The 20,333-nt window shown below is 41.9% G+C and overlaps 1 long non-coding RNA gene across 1 annotated transcript; it reads left to right on the top strand.

Annotated features, from left to right (window-relative positions):
• The first annotated feature begins 14,768 nt into the window (after positions 1 to 14,768).
• Positions 14,769 to 16,636, top strand: LOC130438379 (uncharacterized). The gene is made up of 3 exons (XR_008909319.1): positions 14,769 to 14,942; positions 16,105 to 16,274; positions 16,518 to 16,636. It is a non-coding gene; the product is annotated as an uncharacterized LOC130438379 (long non-coding RNA).
• The last annotated feature ends 3,697 nt before the right edge of the window (positions 16,637 to 20,333 follow it).

Genomic DNA, 20,333 nt, shown 5'->3' with positions numbered 1-20,333 from the left:
CTCACGCACCAAATCTCACCGTCTGGTTTTTTTTCCGAGCGCTGTATCGCGGGGAAGAGATTTATGTCTACTGCCAGTAATTGCTTTACAGGTAATTAGGAGCGTGTAACTAAATGTGGATCAATGTATATTTAATGAAGGTCTATTCGTCTTTTGATTCACGTGTGAAAACCAGTGAGTGTTCATCCTGTGCTTGTGGAAGCAAACGTCCCTGTTTTATGGTGACCTGAAGGAACTCCTCATCTTCATTGTTCACCATGGTATGATTGATAGCAATGTTGTTAAATACCAGATTCTTCAGTGTGGTCAATCCAAAAGACTTTGGCACTGAAGCAGGGACCTGAGCCACTCATCTAGAGATTTAGGGATGAGCTCTTTTGATATGGGCCAGTGAGCAACCACCTGGAACACATGGCTGAAAATATCGAAATCACCCAGAACCCGGTACAAAAATGACCTACTAATGATCCACAGCATTGTGACGCTGAGGTTCAGATGTAGTGCTCTCAGATTCAGTGCAGTGAGAGCAACATCTTCAGAAGTGCACTGAAAAACACTTCAAATAACAGTTAATCTGAAAAATGAATCTCCTAATGGAGTCAAACAATAGGTAAACTTAATAAAAAAATGTAAACGGCTTTAACACAATAAAATTTAGTTGGATTTACTTAACAATTTGTTCAATTAAAATTACTATAATAAAAATCTTAACAACAAAAATGAGTTGTTCCCTTTCTTTCGGTCTCTCGATGTTGTGTCGAGCCGAAAGATGGGGTTCGCCCTTGAGAACCTATCAACCCTGACTACTATAGAAGAGGCCAATGAAATTTGGCAAATGAAATTTGCATGCCGGTCCCGGATATCCGGTATAAAAGAAAGACGGCGTGCAGCATTCATTTACCTTTTGTTATTTAGAACCATCGCTCATGATTACGAAAACTGAATTAAAAGAATTCTTAAAAACTACATTGCCGGATCTACAACGTAGAGCAGCGGATCGTCCCAACCTGCATCGACCTTCCCCTGGGCAGGTTTATGGTTAGGATTTCTCCAGCGCGCCATGTCCCGCTGTTCTCTTGGGTGCGGAAACCTCATCGAGGAGGGGGACGGACATGATAGCTGCATCAAGTGTCTGGGCGCCCAGGACGCTGAGGCAGCTTTCGTAGACACGTTGTGAGAATTTGGATATCGTCTGTGTCCCCACTTAGTAACTAATAATAATATTATACCCATACATACTGTGTGAAATGTATTACAATGATTATTGTTCATGTATTATGTCTAAGGTTACTTAAGGTCAAGTGCTGACCTAGTTAAGAGAATATGCAGGCCCATATTGCTTTAAATGTACTTAGTTAACGGAATATTCATTTGTTCGTGCTGTTTTATATATACACTTATAAAAGATCATAACCTACAAGATGATAACAGTATTTGTGAAATCATACAGATAAACTTTCTCATGCTGAATACATCTCCAGGGACATGTCTGAACGGTCACGACATGTCCCTGGTGCTGCGCTGCACTGCGGGCAGATGATCATCCAGAAGTTGCAGTCACGGGTGGCTGTCTTCCTCTGGGAACCAGCCACTACTTCGTCTGCTACCCAGGCTGTGACGTCGTTGGCCAAGGCCCCGATGTCCGCCAGTGCAAGCGGCTCTAGTGATATGGGGACCTCTGCGAGCGTAAACCCGCCAGACAAGCGCTCAAGGGCCTTTTGCACCCCGCCTCGCTCTTCTGATCGTACCCCGTCCGGATCCTCAGCCCAGTATTCGGAAACATTGCGTGATGATGATGAGATGTCGCTCGCAGCATCGGAGGGAGACTTGCTGGCATCCGACCCTGAAGACTCTGAATCCCACCCAAGGGGGGTCGAGCTCAGGAGGAAGCAGACGTGGAGATGTTAGCCATGCTTACCAGGGCAGCCGCGAGTAATGGGTTGCAGTGCAAGCCACTGCCTCCTCCCCTGGATACGTGGTTCCTGGGGTTGGAGCGTGGTGCCAAACTGCGCCCACCCCCCGTGCCATTCTTCCCGGAGGTGCATGAGGAGTTGTGTAAGACTTGGAGCGCTCCACTGATGGCTCGCTCCAGTCAAACCAGCTCCAGCTCCCTCACTTCCCTCGATGGTGGGGTAGCCAAAAGCTACGTCGATATCCCCCAGGTGGAACGTGCGGTTGTGGTGCACCTGTGCCCGCAGACGGCTGCCACCTGGAGGAATCGGCCAACCCTACCGTCCAAAGCGTGTAAGACTTCGGCATCACCGACTAGGGTGACGGCACGGGCCCTGGGTCGGACAATATCCACACTAGTGGTCCAGGAGAGACCCATCTCGCAATGTGGGCTGTTTGGTGACACTGTCGAGGACTTAGCTCAACAGTTCTCGACGGTGAAGAAGCAGACAGAGGCAATTAGCCACATCTTACCGCGCCGCAACTCGGCCGCCCAGAGGCCTCTAAAATCTTGCTCGACGTCTGCTTCCCAGCAGCCAAGGACCCCTTTGACTTTGCTTCCGGTCCCTGTGCCCCCAGCGCAGGCTGCACCCCTGAAGTGGAAGTCGAGGGGGAAACCTTTTGTTATTTAGAACCATCGCTCATGATTACGAAAACTGAATTAAAAGAATTCTTAAAAACTACATTGCCGGATCTACAACATAGAGCAGCGGATCGTCCCAACCTGCAGCGACCTTCCCCTGGGCAGCGCAGGGCTGCACCCCTGAAGTAGAAGTCGAGGGGGAAACCTCCACCCCGTCAGCAACCTTATCGCAAGGAGTGACCCTGACGGGAAGACCCCAGGGAAAACAACATGTTGGAAGGTGATTGGTTAGGTGTTGATTGGAAGTGAGTGATGCAGGATTGACAGGATTGAGTCTTCCTGGCAGAACTTGCGCTGAAGCTATATTTCTACCAGAAAGAGTTTGGAATGTTGAGTATTGAACATTTATTAGACAGAATATATGGTTATAGAGTAGGCCCTGTCCGTGGCTCGCATCCAGAGGGCCAAGAAGTCCTCCACTTCCCGCCTTGAGATGAAGGCGGGGGCGTAGCCAACCCCTGAGAATGGTCGTAGGCTTGCCTCTGGAGCGTGGCCTACCCCCCTAAAACAAAAGGGATTTCTACTCACCCGCTGGTTGGAGTCTCTAGTGGTTCCTGCAGAACGAGATTGAAAGAATGTAAACTTCTTATGTCCCCTTATCTAAACAATATTCTACGGTTGAAGAGTCTAGTCGACGGAACACACAGAGTTTCAGGCCTGGAGACAAAGTTTGACACAGACACAAGTGCTTGTTCAATCAGAGTCCAAAGTTTATTGTTAAGGACTAACACTTATAAGCTTGCATCAGGGGGCGTCATATAAAACCACCAAAACAGTGGAAAATCACCAGACTTTCTGTTTAGTCTTTCCTCCTGAACAATCAGATATGATTACATATTTAATATTACAATAACAAAACAATTGTCCATAGGCATCATTAGGAACCTTGATATGGAGAACAACAGATACTTATATAAACACAAGACAGCATAAGACATGATACAACTTTCAGCGAGGTTAAACAACAAGAAAGTAAGGCACATCTTATGTGAATAGAAGCTAATATTAATACGAATGAATACGAATGAATACATATGATATATGAACTTTGTATTAAACACAGATGCAATATTTGTAGAGGACAGGACGAAATCCAGATTCTCACAGAGATTATATGCAAATGTTAATGATATTAACAATTGACCGGTCGCTGGGCCGTAAGCAACACTGAGGCAAGGCCCCTATAGGCCACAACACTGAGACGAGGCCTCGATAGGCCACAACAAAGACAAGGTCCCTATAGGCCACAATACTGAGACGAGGCCTCGATAGGCCACAATACTGAGACGAGGCCTCGATAGGCCACAACAAAGACAAGGCCTGGATAGGCCACAACACTGACAAGGCCCCGATAGGAGACAACACTGACAAGTGTTGGGGGAAGCGAGACACCATCACTTGAGAGAGCATGTTGGGCTTCCATGATGGTTTTTGAGTCAGGTCTTATGTAGGGCTCGAATGCTGGATAAATGCTCAATTGCCTCGATAAATGTTGGATTTTATCAGGGACAAAGGGGGGGGGGGGGGGCGATCTGATGATCTTACATCACGATGGATCTTCAAGGCATCCTCGATCCACTTTGGACAGATGCGAGGAACATGTTCTTGACTGTCACCTAAAACGAGAGGTGTGTTAACATAATTTGGCACAGGACAGGCCCATTGGCGTATTACGTCAAATCACTTTCGTTGGGTTGCGAGGTCTCACGAGTGCGATACGTTTTTTCAAGAGCACTAGACGGAGCGGCTTGTTTGTGAAAAGTATGCTTGTCCTTCTGCTTCTTTGTGTGTGATGCCAATTGAAGGTACGCCCGCTCGTTCACTTAGTTTTTCTATTTGCGATTGAAACTCATTCTGGCTGCATGGAGTTCATATAGCCTGTGTCTACATCCACGTAACTTCCGATTTTGCATGAGTCTGGCAACCGCAACCGCAGAGTTATTTTTTCTTTTTGGCCTACCGGATTTGGGCCAAACTGTTTTGGCTACCTGGGCAGGCATGGCATGTGGAATTACGGCACCTTGACCACAAATCATGTATACACATTGTATAATATCGAAACAAACGATAAAGTTCGTTCCAGCTGTGTCATATCACCCTTTTAACTTATCTCTGTCTTCACAACCACTGAATAAGCAAAATAAACTGATTGCCCAAATAACACAAACGAGACGAAAACAGATGGAGCAGCGAATGCAATTAGCGCAACCGCTGTAACCATTCTTTGCTCCTGCAACAAAATATATATTCGTTTAACAGTGAAAATGCGCGCTGAGCAAACATGGATTCTCTGGTTTACGCTAAACGTTGTACCGTAAAAATACTACTACTACTACGTTTTATTTACAGGCGGCTTACTGACACTTGAGGACACAGTACAGCAAATGGTCACAACAGTCATCAAATAAGAACAATTAATACAAGCTAGATATAAACAGGGGATAGGCACACAAATAAATTCACAGAAAAGCCAGCCTAAAAAGTATGTTTTTAAAACGAGTTTTAAAAATCTTTACGTTTTGCTTCTTTTAACATCCTTCGGTATTGAGTTCCAAAGGTAGGGAGCTGCATGACTGAGCTCGAGAACCCATAGCTGTGCATGTTCGAGGAAGAACAAGATAAGATGGAAAAGATGAGCTTTAATTTATGGAGGAGCTTTGACGGCGAAAATAGGGCCTGGGCCATTGAAGTAACAGTGTTTCCCCCTATCTTGCTATACGCCCGCCGTCATAATTAAACACCGCAGTTAAGTGCAGGGAAGCAATGCCAATTTTTTTATTTTATTTTTTAAACCTGCCATGAGCACAAGGCCAAAAGTATGAAATTGGAAGAGAGATTGCGTACTGATCGACTGTCACGATCCCCATGCTGGCCATTAGCTGCACGGCTGCCAGGAAAGCAATAAAAGCAAGAATATCTTACCTGTTTCCTATATTAGTTGGTAAAACACGCAAGGGACAGTTTACGTCTCCATGCGCTGCTCAGCTGTTTCGATGTAAACATGCGCTATACACGCCAGACCATTTGTGATGCAGTTACATCTATGCTGTATTTAAACAAACAGACCTGCACACGCGTTTAAATGCATAACACTCTCATACATGACAATTGCGTCTGATGCATGCTTCAAATTAAAACGAAATTGGTGATAGCTTTAAGGAACAAATGCTGCATAGGTTGTTTCATAAAAAGCACTAACTTATCGCAGTATCTTGCATATAAATCCAGAGATGCCTTTTGAGAGCTTCAAACACGGTTGTTGAATGAAACGCCTGCTGTGCACTGTATGAGGTTTGAGTGACGAGTGTATTAAACAACCGGAATTAACTGAATCCCGAACGTCTGTGGAAAGCAAGTGGCTGTATGAGCTGAAAGAATCGCAGGAGAGTAGCCTAGCATGAATTAGCAAATAGCCGTGTAGACATAAAATCATCTGTAAATCCTAAATCCCGGCTGAAGGAGTGTGCGAATCACTGCTCTTGACAACAACACCCCCCTGGCCCATTCCCCTGATGGAGGACCTGCTCTCTCAGGGGAAGGGCATGTTCTGGCATTCCAGACCGGACCTCTGGAACATCCATGTCTGGTCTCTAGACGGGACGAGGAGATCCTGAGTAGGCTACCCCCCTCTGTGGCGGAGACCATCACCCAGGCTAGGGCCCCATCTACTTGGCGGTTATACGCCTATAAATGGCACCTCTTCTTGTCCTGCTGTCTCTCTCAATGAGAAGACCCACAGAGGTGCTCGATCGGGATCATGTTGTCCTTCTCAAGAGACTGGAGACTAACTTCTCCCCTCCACACTGAATGTGTATGTATTCGCTATCGACACTCATCACGACTCAGTTGATGGAAAGTTTCTAGTGCAGCACGACCTGGTCACCTGGTTCCTGAGGGGCGGGAGAGGGCACCTCGCCTCCGCTCCATATCCTCTTGGGACCTTAATGGGGTCCTGGCGGGCCTCTCCGGGCCCCCCTTTGAGCCCCTCGGAGGTTCTGATTTTCCTCACCCTTTTGAGAAAGACGGCCCTCCTGATGGCGCTCGCTTCATCAAGAAGGTAGGGGAGCTTCAAGCATTCTCTGTGTCCCCAGATTGCCTTGAATTCGGCCCTGGCAACTCTCACGTTATCTTGAGACCCAGGCCCGGATACGTGCCCAAAGTTCCCACGACTCCCTTCCGGGACCAAGTGGTGAACTTGAAGGTGCTCCCCATCGGGGAGGAAGACCCAACCCCATCCGTGTTGTGTCAAGTACGCGCACTGCGCCTCTACTTGGACCTTACGCAGAGCTTCAAGAGCTCTGACCAGCTCTTTGTCTATTTTGGAGGACAGCAGAAGGGGAGAACTGTCTCCAAGCAGAGACTGGCGCACTGGATCGTGGATGCCTTCACGACGGCATACCGATCACAAGATCTCCTGTGCCGATTGGCAGTGCGGGCTCACTCCACACGGGGTATAGCCACCTCCTTGGCACTGGCCAGAGGCGCCTTTCTGGCAGACATTTGTAGAGGTGCGGGTTGGGCTATGCCCAACACCTTCGCAAGGTCATTCAACCTTTGCGTAAACCCGGTGTCAGCCCACGTCCTGCGTGGCAACATGTAGGACTGGCATCCGGCGGGGCATATGCCTGGGAAAAATGAAAAAATCCTCCCCACCCTCCAGCAGGTTGGGTCAGTGTGCTATCTGCCTGTCTTCTAACCCAACCACATGGTTAAGAACAGGTATTCCATCCATCACTAAGCAAACACCCCCTGGGGGTCAGCTGGGCAGAGCAGCCTTCCCCCTTAGGCCGGGAGAACATATGAACTATCACAGATAGCTCTAACCGGACCTAGTGATACAGGACATCTGTAACACCCCCTCCGTGGGTTTTTCCCTCTGATGTATCCTCATGAGATGGTTCCCACTCCTGGATGACCTCCCCCAGGTGGACCTCCACCTCATGGTTAACTACTCAGTCTGCACGTTCCATGCGATCTCCCCTAAGGGCGAGACCATATCTATATCCACTGTTTTCCTCCCCCCGGGTAGGAAGTGGTATAAACCCGATCCGGACGGCCTCTCGCCAGTAGAAAGCTAAGGCCTCCGTCCATGAAAGGTTCGTCCGTGAAAAACAGGAACGTAATTATAATAAATATATTTTAAGAATTAGTTTTCATAAAATCTACTAAGGCACATAATATTTTTTTGTGTACACAGCGTAAAGAGAAAAACTAATTAAAATATTGTGGTGTGGTCACCACTGCGAACCCAGCATCAGTTTTCACCCATGCATGTAAGTTTGTCTTTAGTTTCAGCAAACAGTTTTGAGTTTTCAGGATCAAGTCAGTGGATTGGATTCATCGTTAAACATGAGTTGAGAAAGAAAGTTGGTAACCAGCATCATGGTACAGATGAACCCAAATTAATCTGGTTTGGCTTTATCAAATCGAAATTTTGTTTATCTTGCTTCGGTCTACAGACCACAGAAGTGCCTTAGAATCCAAACACATAATAAAATGTGGATTTCTACATGAACGCTAATGTTATGTTGAGAGTTTTGATGCCAAACCGCAGTTATGACAGAATATGCAGCTCAAAATTGGCCTTTAATCCTCATTTCTGCTTGTATTGAGATCAGTCCACTGTATGTTAGATTCCAACAAAATTTACTTGTATAAACATAATATTTTCTAGAATTTGGGAGAAAGGCGTCAGAATGAAAAAAAATGATAACTTTACCTGATCTCCTCTGCTGTCAGATGAGGTCAGTGTTTTAGAGAAGATGGTTGAGATCATTTAAGTGGGTTACGTGTAAATTCAGATTCTAGAGGAAGATCAAAGACTTGAACGCATTATTATTTATAGTCTCAGAAAGAATTTTGAAACTAGCAAAGAAAAGGTGAGATGAAAACAGGCCAAAGATGAATGAATCCTAACATAGGAGGCATTAAGAACTACACATCAACAGCACTAGAAGACATAATGTGGCATCATTACTCCTCCGTATACATGCTTTAGTTTCATCTAAATCTAAGATATTGTTTATGAGCTGTGTTTTTACTGGGATTCTATGGTCGTGAGTGGTCTGTTCATGCTGAATTTGACAGATCCTGCTGTATAACTCAATATGAAGGCATTATTTTACAGTACATGATTCCTGTGAGCATAAAGTCAAAGGCGTCCCGGCCCGTCAATCTGTTGAGCTGCGGAGGAGTCGGCATGTATACATTTATCATCATCATAGACTGCAGCTTTATTTCTCCAGCGTCCCCAGGAACAGAAGCTTCAGACTCTCCCACCTGCAAAGCCTCCATCTGCTGCCTTCATCACAGCCATAGCGAGAGAACAAGAGAGGAAGGAGAAGCTAACACAACGCTGGAGCTCCTGCTGTCCTGCAGCTTCACACTCACACACGCGTGTCAGGATGTTATGGGGCTTTGGCAGAATATCTCAAAAATCATGAGCTACTCGCTTTTATTTAGAGCTAAATGTATTTGGTTTCATCTAAAAAATATCTCAACATAGTGCCTATCACTTTCCCAGAAATGGTGGCTCTCTGTCACATGACCCTCCATCAACCAATGGTGTGACTGTCTGTCTGTCCAATGAGTGGCAGACAAAAAGGTGTTCCAAACTATAAACACAACACTATGTTAAGAGAACCACACACTTTTATTTAAAAAAAATTATAAAATGGAAAATATGTTCTTGCAATACTTAGGCCTATTTTTCTGATCATTTAATGTTAAGAAGTGTTTCATGTTTTGGAGAAATCATGTTAAATGTTGGACAACATATTTAATTTTTTTTATTTAAAACCGGGCTTTTTAATCACAATTAATTTAATATAGATACAAGTTCTGTCAATATGTTGATCTGATAAGAGAATGTGACAGAACATTTGATATTTGCTACTTTTTATGTTAGTATCATTGTCCAATCCGTTGACTGTCAAGTGTTTAATGGAAACCAGTAACAGCGAGCGGCATCTAAAGGGATCTTTAGAAAGGTAAACATCGACCCTGCTTTGACTTTTACATCCACTGTGTAGAGAGAGATCCCTACGAATAGAAAACAGAGAATAATTGAAATACAAAGGTGTCTCAGCTGTGAGTTCTGCTCTGTATGATAACATATGTAAAGGGCAGAAATCATGGTCTGGTGAAGAAACTAATCATACACGTGTAGCAGAGAATATTGGAGCTGGAGACGTGTAAAATGAAATCCCTTACTGCTTCAAAACCAATCAGATTATGATCTGAAGTCATTTCTCACTTCTCTGTCAGAGCTGCTGGAAAACATTCTGAAGAGGAGCATCTTCCCGGCACGTCGCTGCTTTGGACAGCAACAATAATGAAAAAGTGAGAAGCACGTCTTTTTCTTCATCAACTGATAAATAATGCACAAGAATCACATGAATAATTTTTCCTCCTAATGGATTTTGCTCGGAAAGGATTTCCAGGCCCAGATTGAAAAAATTCAGTATGTGAAATGATGCATTACTATGTGACAAAGTGATTTTGGGGAGAATGGTGCAAATGCATCAGGAAACATCTGCAGGAGTTTCTGAAGGCCCACTGTGATTGGCAGAGAGGCTGTGACATAAACTAACACATTTACATTTAGTCATTTAGCAGATCTTTTTATCCAAAGCGATTTATAGAGAGTTCAGGGAACAATAAGTGATATGTCAAACAGGAGCAATAGTAAAATAGGTGCTAATACAAAGTTACATGTTTCAACAAAAGCAAGAGCCGTACCTGTTGAGAGAGAGAGAGAGAGAGAGGGCGATCGTTTTTTTTCATTTGTCTGTTTCACCCGACACATGGCCTGTGTCAGGTGAAAAGATGTAGCCCCTGAAAACACCGGACAGACTGCAGTCAATAACATACTCATGTGTATGTTCAACTCTTCCATACCAGCCGGTGGCAGTACTCTGTGTTTCACAGTCAAACAGGGACTCCAGAAGAGCTAAAATGATTGGAATTATGCAATTTAATGCTGATTTTAGAAATGTCTGCCTGTTGTCTTGCTATGACGAAAATAGCTGCCTGGAGGCCTCAAAAGCATGGATGCAGAGTGGCACGACTTCCGCAAACAGACTTTGCTGACCACACCGTGAAGCCCAGTGATTGACTGCCGGTCTTTACATGTGACAACCAAATCTCTTCATTGCAACTCTTAATGAGACAGCAATCCATCATTCCTTTAGGTCACTGTGATACACAGTGTAGTGAGACTCACACGGACACCAAATGACACGGACACAAGGGGAAAGTGGGGTGAGTTGAGCCAGTTTTTACTCAACGTGACTTTAAAGCGACGCCATGACCGTAATGCCTTCAACTTAAGAATGTACATATATTTCAGGATGTGGTGCATCCCCGAGAACAGTAACTTTGAATCTGAAATAAATTGTTTCAGAAATATAGCTTTTGGGGAAAAAGTGGTCTTGCGGCACAACTTGACCCTGATGCGGGGTAAGTTGTGCCTTTGGGTAGAATACACTGGGGTAAATTGTGCCAGAGATTTCTGAAGTAAAACAGAACATTTTAATGTTGTGAACTATAGTGCTATATGAAAGCAAGACAAATTCGATACAAAATTACTCATTTAAGGTTTATTTAAATATTGTCACCCTATTAAACTGTTGGAAAAGGTCGTATTTTGAGAAAAGACAAAAACATTTAATACACAATATAATATATGTGTGAATCATATCAGGCAGAAAGGCTTTGGCAATAGATGCCTGTTGACATACATGGAACGCTGTCTGTCAATTATGTAACATATGAGAATAAAGCAACTATTTTCTAAACATCCCATTGCCACTTAAAAACTGAATAAAACTTCTCTTTAATAACATAGTGCAAACTCAAAACTGAAATCAGTGTTAGCTTTCCTGTAGCTCAGTGGTAAGAGCATTTCATTAACAACGCAAGGTTGTGGGTTCGATCCCAGTGGATTGCAAATACCTATGTAAAATGTATAGGATAAAGCAATGTAAGTCGCTTTGGATAAAAGCATCTGCCAAATGCCTAAATGTAAATGTAAATTAAACAAATAGCAGGTAAGTCAAACACTGATGAGGTATTGACGTCTAGGTGGTCTGGATCTGTCCTACTACTTAACATCCCAGTTCTCAATGGTGCAGGGGAATATAAACTTCTGCTCCCTTCTGGCAGCACCACCGAGTTTATGGGTTGTGGGTTTCTTGAGCACATCACCTCCAGGGATGACTCCTTTATCATTTTCTTTAAATGTAAAGATGGGCTTTCCATCCACAGACTTCTTACAACTTTGCCTTAGAAACTTTGCACTGATGTCTCCACCCTCAACCTTCTCGACCAATCCAACATAGTTATAGGATTTGTTTTTTTTTACCTGCAAAGCTCACAATCACAGCAGACCAGCAGACAGATCCTTGTCACCATTATCATTATCATTATCATCATTCTGGACATCTGAACTCTCTTAATCAGTTGTGTCGTTAAGAAGAATGAAGATGTCACTCTCTTCTGAGCTACTGTAGACAGTCACTTTTTGGGGGGGGTTGGTTGGTTTGGACACTTTCAGAGCACCTCTCTTCTTATTTTCATTCATTTTCTGTTTTTCAGCCCTTTTATTTTCTCTGTTGTGTGTATTCTCCAGGTCATCCTCTGCTTCATCGTCAGTGGTGTCATCAAGTGGAAGGCCCATGGTGGTTTCTTCTGAGATACTGTGCACATCCTTTTTCTTTATGATTTTGGTTTGATTTGACCCTTTTAGAACCCATTTCTTCTGCCTTTCATTCTTTTTATGTTCCTTTTCAGCCTTTTTATCTTGTTTTTCTTTGTGTGCATTCTCCAGCTTCTTTTTTTCAGGTGTGTCAGTCATGATTCTTATTTTTAGTTTCTTTCTCATCATTCTGGGCTTCTTGCTGTGGCTTTTGGCAAGGGAAGTATGACTTTTGGAGACACATAACTTCCATGGGCACTTCAGAATATTCAAAAGTTCAGAATATCAAATAGTTTAAGTACAATATACAATTACAAATTAATAATACGTTGACAACAATCATAAGTGGGGGTGAGTTGTGCCACTTGCACAACTTAACCCAGGCCCTTTGGCACAAATCACCCCACACCCACAAATTTGAAAATCTAGCATAATCCAGCAGTCAAGAGCTAGCATCATGTTAACTGTATATACTCATTGTGTAGCCTGTTAAAGCACTAAAACATGTTTGAAATGTCTTTCAAACTTGTCTATAATTATTCAGACACTACAATCAAAAAACCTTGATCATAGAAATTTTACTTTAAAAGGAAAAAAACAGTTTTTTTTAGCTAAAATGTGCTTACCTGGCATGCCATGTGTCTCTCTTCTTTGGAAGATGAGTGAAATGGATGGCTTTTCAAAATTATGTGGTCACATGACCAATTTCTTCAATGGCTTTCCAGAAACAAGGGGTGGAACTATTTCCCCCCTTGCACAAACCACCCGACTCTCCCCTATAGGTATCAGATGTGTGTGTGCTTGTGTCATCAGATAGGGAAAGTTTACCCTAACAAACAAAATGATCCAAATAGATCATACAATAAGAAAATAATCTGTAAATCATCTGGTTTTTCTGAAGGATTTTGTTAGATTCAACTAACTTGTAAACTGCATTATCACACAACGAAGACACAGATGTAATGAAATAGAATTTATAAACAACAGACATGCAAGAAAACAAACCTAAATCTACTTAATGTTACTAAAAGTCTAAAGGATAGTAAGATTGGAAAGGTAAAGTGCAACGAATAGAAATATGAACAGATACTGTAGACTACACCAATGCCAAGGTATCTGAGAGAGGTTTGGTTAGTGATATCTGCATTCCTCTGTGGTCATGAGTAACGCTGCAGCAATCCGTTCTATTAGTCATTGAGTATTCTACTGATTTGTCCATCGATTAATCAGGTATTCAGATAATAAAAACCTTTTCTTTATTAAAGAGCAATACTTAATATCAAAAAGAAAATAAGACACGTCTATTAAAATGTACAGCTCGTTTGTTTTATTTCTAAAATTGCATACATTAATATCTTTGAAAAGTAAACCCATTTAAAATACATGACATGGATAATTTCAAAGGTAAACAACTAACTTTAGCTTATGCATGATGCATTCAGTTTATCTAAATTAGTTTTAGTTTATTTTTTACTATTAATGGTAATATATTTGTCCACATAAAATACTGAGTTAACTGGACTTTTATTTTGTCAGGTTGTCAGAAGACGCTTTTTTTTAGTATGTCTGTTTCTTCACTAAAACAATCAAAAGGTTTGTGAAATAAACTCTCAAAGCAACTCTGCAGATGCAGTTCATTCACCCACACACGCAGAACAGCAGATGACGTGTGAGTAACAGGATTCAGCATCCACTAGTCTGCAAGTTTAGTGGGCTGTGCATCAGTAATAACGGTCCGTGGGGAAACGCAGAGCTCCGTGTGTTGTGTAGTTAAATGGATTAAACGAAGCTTTGAGGCAGCAAAAATTGCCTTGATGATTTTTTGTATTGGAATTACTCATGTCACTCCAGGAATCGTTTCTGCCCTAGTCGTGAGAATTCCTGTGGAGGCAGCATCTTCCACTGGTCAGGCTTGGTGCTGCTGTAGAGGAGAAGGAGTCGAATTCTGTTTAAATGCCTTGCACACTCAGATGAGGTTCAGAAGCTGGTAAAGAAAGGTCTGGAACACACAGACGGAGGTACCTTGGAGTAAATGTTTGCTTTCCTGAGCTCAACCTTGTCGCAGACGTTTGTTGCTGTATACTATACTACTATATGGTAGACTCGGGGTGAAGTTGATCTGATGCAGACTCAGGGTGTGTTCGCTGGGGACATGAGCTTTGCTGATCTGTAACAGTCTCTCTGGAGTGGGTAAGTGTCTGTCATGCTCTCCAAATGGAAGACTCAGAACAAAGAGTTTCTGCTGAAGGGAACTTTTATCCCTTTTCAGATTGCAATTGGCACTCCTCTATTCCAGCGCTGTGATTGTCTTGTGATGTCAGGGGGGGCTCACTCACCCTTCCTCATCTGTATGGAACTCATTGCATAGGACCTTTGTGTTTGACCTATGCATATTTAACTTCCTAAACCACTTTCAAACCACGTGACAGATTGTCCTTGTTGTGCATAAAAGAATCCAAAGATTTGTTCTTTGTTTTAGCCGATGCTGCTGCATGGCCAGTTTATTACATGTTACACCTGGAGGTCCTGAGGGGGCTTACGGCTGCTCTGAAAATTATGGTGAGAGGAGGAGACAAGAAAAATTGCCTGCTGTGAAGTGCTGACACATAACTTTTCATGTCGGAGAGGAAAGAGAAGGGTTCTGATGATGAGGTGATGAGCCCAAATCCTTCTTGCCCTGTAAAAGGTGTCTGGCACTTTGGGCATTTGTTTATGTTACACTGTAACGAATTGCTGTAAAAACTACAGCGTTATTTTACAGAAGCTGACTGTATTTTAAATAATACAGAATATTGCTGTAAAGTGCAATGCATTCTGGGGTCACGTGACGGATTAACTCAATGTACAGAATATTGCTGTAAATTTCAAATCTACAATGGCGGGATGATCTTCAACAGTCGAGATTGGGGTAGTGCGCAAAATGAATGATTCACACCTGTGGTAACTTATCACGTATTTTTTTTCCATATTTGGTAACTATCATGCTGGTAACTTTATATAGAGGTATCTAAATTCGCGGTTCATATTGCTAACCCCGGATTCAACCTCCATCCGCGGGGACCGAAGGAGTCTTGCGGGGTTTCAGCAGCGCCGTCGCGGTAAGATTTCAAACATTCTCCGTCGCTATAGCACCTGAGGACAGAAGTTGTTCATGTTATTTAGAGTTTTTGTTCACACCAGGAGTGAAGGCGGTATGTGACGAGCTACAGTTCATTGTATTAGTAAGTTGACGGTTGTTTTTTTAATGTTGAACATCGCGCCCGCCGTAGACTCGGTAAAAGTTACATGCTTCGACAGTTGTGATACCACACTCGCTCGTGATTATTTTCTGGTGTAATTCAAATTTGCAAATGCAGTCATCCGTTAAATCGAGCGCCCAAATTAAAATGAGTCACCATAGCTTGAGGTAAGTCGATGTTCACGGAGGATAGCCCGGTAAAGTGATTAATGTACGTAACCATCTAGATATACAGTATATGTATCGGAGGCCAGCTGAGAGCTTGAGCAAAAGACGTTAGCGACACCCTCATTGTATAGCAGGCCTGTCTCCCAAATAGGACCGTTGGAGGGTGGGAGTGAGACCCGTTACAAAATACTAGTGTGACAATTTCTTGACCGTGACATCCCTAACGTTAGTTGGATTACATTTCTGTATAAGTACGGTTTTAAGTGTAAGTTACTCTGTTTAATTTGCTTAGAGTTTGGTTGTAGAGTCACTTATACTAAAATGTAGTTAAAATGTAAAATGCTTAAAGATAATTGTATAGTCACTATTAACTATTACTATTGTCACATGTATAATTGTTTGTTTTAGGACACACTTTGCCATGCAGGCCACTGGATGCTGACTACTGAAGGTTAGGTTGTGTGTGACGGTGCTCAGCACAGCTTCATGTCTGGCCTTCCCACTCTGTTCATAACATGTTACATATTCAGGCTTGAGTACCAGGATGGGTCAGCGTGTCTCTTGGAGTCCACTGAAAGGTATTAATTGAACAACTTCCTTACCTGCTTTTTATAGATATGTTAATGTTATATACCTGTTAAGACCTTTAAAACAATATTTCTCAACGAGAGATGCAATTTGTTTGGGCAAATTATTTAGAAGTCTCCCCTATTTAACACTAGCAAGCTGATGATTTAATTCATGTGTTTTAATATAATATATTTTGTACATTTAATATATAACATTTAGTTTTTCCTGACTCTTTGTGGATATTAATCCAGAGAGTGGAACAAGCAGCGTCATCTAAAATGCCAGGATACAGAAGAAACAGGTTGCAGTGAACCCACATGTCGCCGCTCTTCTAAACACAATGATGAATATTCAGTGTAATCGATGAAAAGTAAGAAGCACACACACACACACACACACACACACACAGACACACATACAGGCATATGTGGTTTATGAGGTCAATTGACTTTTTGGTGGTTTACAGGGACATACCTTTCCCTCCATCCAATCAAGGTAAAAAACATGTCAAAATTTTTTATTTGATCTACAGAAGACTAACACCATTTCAAAAACAATCATTTACTTTCAGAACATACTTATATTATGTATGTGACATTTCACAGGTTTATGGGAACGTGTCAAATTGTGGTTTACAGGGACAACAGGGTTTATGAGGTCTCTATTAAAGCAATAAGCACCAAGAAAGCAGTGTGTTACAGTGCCTTTAAAAACAGCTAAGGGGGTTGTTAGGTTAATCTCTAAGTTGAAAAATTCACTCTATACACACTCCTTCAAGGAACTTATTGGTAATATAAAATTGTTAGTTCATATGTTTAGCAAGGCTTCATTAAATACAATCCGGCTCCATTCCACCAAAGAAACTGCCAGCGTTTTGCTGCTTGCATACAGCATGTTCCTAATTAAAAATTAACTTATGTCTCAACTGCTTCATTCCATGTGAATATGCAAGTACTTTGACTATGTAATACAGTCATCACTTATAAATTGTGTTTTTTACAACAGCTTCCTACGTGACTCAATCAAAATCAAGGACCAGAACTGACTGGTTTTTTAAACATACCAAAAATATTACTGTGCAAGTCTGGGACACATTAGTCTCCAACAAGCTTAAATAACTTGGGGACCTAAGAAAGCTACCTGCAAAGCTGTAGTACTGCGAGACATTTTAAGCACATGTTTGGATGCTTTTAAAAACAATGCTATATATCACAGTTATTTATCAATTAAATAAATCAAATCCAATCAAATCAATATTTAATGAGTTAACCATTTTGTGTTTGAAGCTATATTTGTCCTAACATTGCCAGAATTCTTCAGGACTTGGCCCCTTTCAGTTTTACCCCTTTTCTTCATGTAATAAGACATATGACTCCCTGTACATGGAAACATCTCACTGGATTATTTTCAAGTAATGGCAAAAGGAATGTTGAGAAATGTACACTGATATTTCCGAGTGACACAATAGAAAATATGTAAACAACTGGATTAAAAACACTAAATTGATTTTGTACAACTGACTTCTTGCTTGACCACTTACTGGATAACATGGACAACAGGGTTTATGAGGTCTCTACATACAACACACAATACTAGCCATTAACTGGTTTACAGGGACATCAGGGTTTATGAGGTCTCTACACACACAATACACAGAACTGACCACTCGCTGGTTTACAGGGACATCGGGGTTTATGAGGTCTCTACATACAACACACAAAACTAGCCACTAACTGGTTTACAGGGACACCAGGGTTTATGAGGTCTCTTCATACACAAAACACAGAACTAGCCACTAACTGGTTTACAGGGACACCAGGGTTTATGAGGTCTCTACATACACAAAACACAGAACTAGCCACTAACTGGTTTACAGGGACGTCAGGGTTTATGAGGTCTCTACATACACAAAACACAGAACTAGCCACTAACTGGTTTACAGGGACACCAGGGTTTATGAGGTCTCTACATACACAAAACACAGAACTAGCCACTAATTGGTTTACAGGGACACCAGGGTTTATGAGGTCTCTACATACACAAAACACAGAACTAGCCACTAACTGGTTTACAGGGACACCAGGGTTTATGAGGTCTCTACATACACAAAACACAGAACTAGCCACTAACTGGTTTACAGGGACACCAGGGTTTATGAGGTCTCTACATACACAAAACACAGAACTAGCCACTAACTGGTTTACAGGGACGTCAGGGTTTATGAGGTCTCTACATACACAAAACACAGAACTAGCCACTAACTGGTTTACAGGGACACCAGGGTTTATGAGGTCTCTACATACACAAAACACAGAACTAGCCACTAACTGGTTTACAGGGACATCAGGGTTTATAAGGTCTCTACATACAACCAAATGTATAAAATGTAGACCTTTTTACATACATAAGTGTTTTAAGATACATTAGTACATGGAGTGGTTGATTTTGGAAAGGTGCTAAATTAAGTTTGCTAGCAGTTCAATTATAATCCCACCTTCTATGCGGTAAACCGTCTAAAGCAATGCCTCCTTCAAAAACATGAACACACACAGACTCTAATTGCCATCCATCAAAAAAGTCCAAAGTCCATTAAATTCTTATCGAAGGATGTACATACCTGTCCAAAAGAAAGAGATCAGAGCCATGTTCCGGAGCCCTCTCAATCCTGTAAAAACTTTACAGATTTTAATTCTAGATTTTCCTCTTTCATGATCCAGATGTTTTTGCACTGCTTTTTTAAAAACTGACATTTGTTTAGTACATTTACTTGTCGGTTCGCCAGGGAAGTTTGGTTGTTACAGCTTGTCCATCATTCTCCCTTCATTGAGACAGCTGACGTCAGCAAGCTGATCACGTATGTTGTCTACGTGAACAGGATGCGACGAGTGATGCAAAATAAGCAGGATGAAAATGTACACATGACCAGTGGGTGAACGTTATTTGGTCCTACGACTTTGACCGCTATACATCTTGATAGATATGATATAGATATGATAGAGATTTTCAACATATAGAACATTTTCTATATAATTAGCAATGATAGAATGTTTAGGAGTAGTCAGAATATAACTGGTACTCTGTGTTAAAGGACTCATCAGACGAGCACTTTCAACAAGTTGGTATGATCTATTAGGGTCTTCAACAACATCCATTTTGCTTAAAAACACTCAATGGCTGTGTAAACAAAACCATTCTTGCCTTGTCAAAGACAGCTTTGCTCACAGCAGCCCATTTTGGTGCATGTCTCTTTAAATCATAGTGAGTTACAGCGAACCCCACATTTTTCTTTCCGGCATGTCAACACAACACGTGTAGTACTGCCATGGCAATGATTTGGCTAAATGATATTTCGTGAATTCATCTGCGGTTAGTTTCGTCTTAAACGTCTCAAATAATTCGTCCAGAGACAAAAAAAATCTGTCACAGCAAACAGCGCATCCTAATGTACTGACGTTGTGCGTTTACGCTTACCTAAAATCCAAAGAATGTGCACCTGCAGATCTCACGTGGATTTTAAGAGCTTGTCATTTACAAGTAATAAGGTTACAGACAACGTGAGAGCATTACTAGTTTACTGTGACATATTTTTCAGCCCAAGCACAAATGATTTGAGAAGTTTAAAATTAAACTAACCTGCAGTGTTCGCCCCTGTTCATTAGCAAAACAAACAGCTTGCCGCAGCTAAACACAGACACACATAATGTATTAACATTCATACAGCTAAACTCCAAGTGTCCATCTGCACTTATATACAGTATATTTAACACTGGCTTTAAATGTTCTATTTAACCCATGACTGACTTAGATCCCTTCGCTATCATATGCATATGCTACTGTTATCCTCCAATATATACAGAACATTTAAGTACATTCAGACTGTTAATAAATATTACTTTCAGCGGCAATTTTGTCTCAGTTCAGTCGTTAAAATGCATGTAGAGCAACAATGCAACTTATTTGCAACCATGACAATCATAAAATGCTCTATAAATAAAATAAAATTGAATATTTGATCAATTAAGTCTTTTGGAAGATGTAGATTAACAGGTTAAGGAAACATTCCATCA

The sequence above is a fragment of the Triplophysa dalaica genome, chromosome 16 (assembly GCF_015846415.1).
Source record: "Triplophysa dalaica isolate WHDGS20190420 chromosome 16, ASM1584641v1, whole genome shotgun sequence".
Lineage (NCBI taxonomy): Eukaryota > Metazoa > Chordata > Actinopteri > Cypriniformes > Nemacheilidae > Triplophysa > Triplophysa dalaica.
This window is presented reverse-complemented; position numbering and strand designations above follow the sequence as displayed.